Raw genomic sequence first — 1,660 nt, 5'->3', positions numbered from 1 at the left:
CTCATCTTGCTGAGATGGTGTAGGTATGCATTACATCAAGAGCAAACCATTCATTGCCTGCATAAACCACTCACTGGCTCAGTTTGCAGAACACACAGATTTGAAAAAAAGACAGCCCTCAGAATTATTGCAGGTAACTTGCAAACAGAAAAAGGATCCCCATTCATTGAATACATTGATCACTGAGAATAGCTTGCTGAGCTCTAGTACCTACCTATTTTGCAGTATGCAGTTATTACTTATCATAGTAGCATCAACCAGGATTTGGGCCCCTGGTGCTATTTAAACACACAGTGAGACAATCCCTGCCCCAAGGAGCTTACAGTCTAAACAGACAAGGAGTGGTTGAGAAACAGAAGCATGGAGAGTTGTAATGACTTAACCAAGGTCACACAGTACATCAGTCGCAGAGCTAAGACTAGAACTCAGGTCTCATGATTCTCACTCCAGTGGCCTAGCCACCAAGCTGTTTCTAATGTTAAAGTAAATTTTTACATATCACTTTGTGAACTATAAAGTGAACCATGCATCCGACGAAGTGGGTATTCACCCATGAAAGCTCATGCTCCAATAGATCTGTTAATCTATAAGGTGCCACAGGACTCTTTGCTGCTTTTAAAGTTCCACAGACCATTTGTGGAAAAGTTTTCAACTAGCAATAATCACGCCTCAGATTAACCTCCTTGGCTATGATACTGCCACTTATTATTATTGAGCATTCCAGAATGATTTTTAGATGTTTTATTACTACTCCACCACTCAAGGGCTTGCTCCTGCCCTCTGTGAAATCAATGGCAGTAATTAACTTTGATTTCAGCAGCATTAGGCGCTAAATACTTTCGCATAGCATTGTCCACAGGTGAAAAGAACTGCAGCCATGCTGGCAGTCATGTTTCAATCAGTCTATGTGGGTGTTTACTACCTTATCACTGTTTGGGGATTATCTTAGGCATTGGCTGCATCCAGGAGAAACTGCACTGAACTACAGCCTCCTGTTTCAACTAACATGGGGGGAACTTTCTGTCAGATTGCTGATCGTTCAGGATCTTTGTTTTGTCTAAGACATAGCAGCTTAACATGAAGAAAGCCGGGAATGTTCAATATGCTTGTTTCTGTGGTGTCACTGTAAATTGAGGTGTGATTGTAGTGAGGGTGGGCATGCATGTGCTAGCTTCAATGTAGCCCATACGGGTAACCACAACAATGAAGATATGGCAGCATGGACCTCGGTATGGGCTAGGAGCCTGAATACATAGCCAGGGTCCCCAGCAGGCTTGTGCTCAAGTGGCTAGCCTGAACTAACAGCCGTGCTCCCATATCTTCACTATAATTGTTACCTGTGCTAGCTAGATTAAAGCTAGCATGGGCATGCCAACCTGAGCTGCAATTACTCCTTACTTTGCATTGTAGATGTACCCAAATTTGTCTGTGCCAATAATGGATAAGGAACCAGCCGAAGAACAAGGGTTGGAATAGGGGCAAAATTCATCCCTGGAGGAGGTCCTCTACAAAGCACAACATGTATCAAACTTCTTCTTCCTTTCTGCTTTTCATGAAGCCTTGGTTATAGAATATTGTACGCTCCTTGTGAATGCCCAGGGGTGGATTATATGCCTTAAAGACTGACCAGTGTTGTGTTTAGGTTGACCAGACAGGAAAT

At 43.0% G+C, this 1,660-nt stretch overlaps 1 pseudogene; it reads right to left on the bottom strand.

The window, feature by feature from the left end:
- Positions 1 to 552: 552 nt before the first annotated feature.
- On the bottom strand, positions 553 to 713 carry LOC127043409 (uncharacterized; annotated as a pseudogene).
- Positions 714 to 1,660: the final 947 nt, after the last annotated feature.

The sequence above is a fragment of the Gopherus flavomarginatus genome, chromosome 1 (assembly GCF_025201925.1).
Source record: "Gopherus flavomarginatus isolate rGopFla2 chromosome 1, rGopFla2.mat.asm, whole genome shotgun sequence".
Classification (NCBI taxonomy): domain Eukaryota; kingdom Metazoa; phylum Chordata; order Testudines; family Testudinidae; genus Gopherus; species Gopherus flavomarginatus.
Note: the sequence above shows the minus strand (reverse complement) of the source record. Positions and strands in the feature narration are given on the sequence as shown.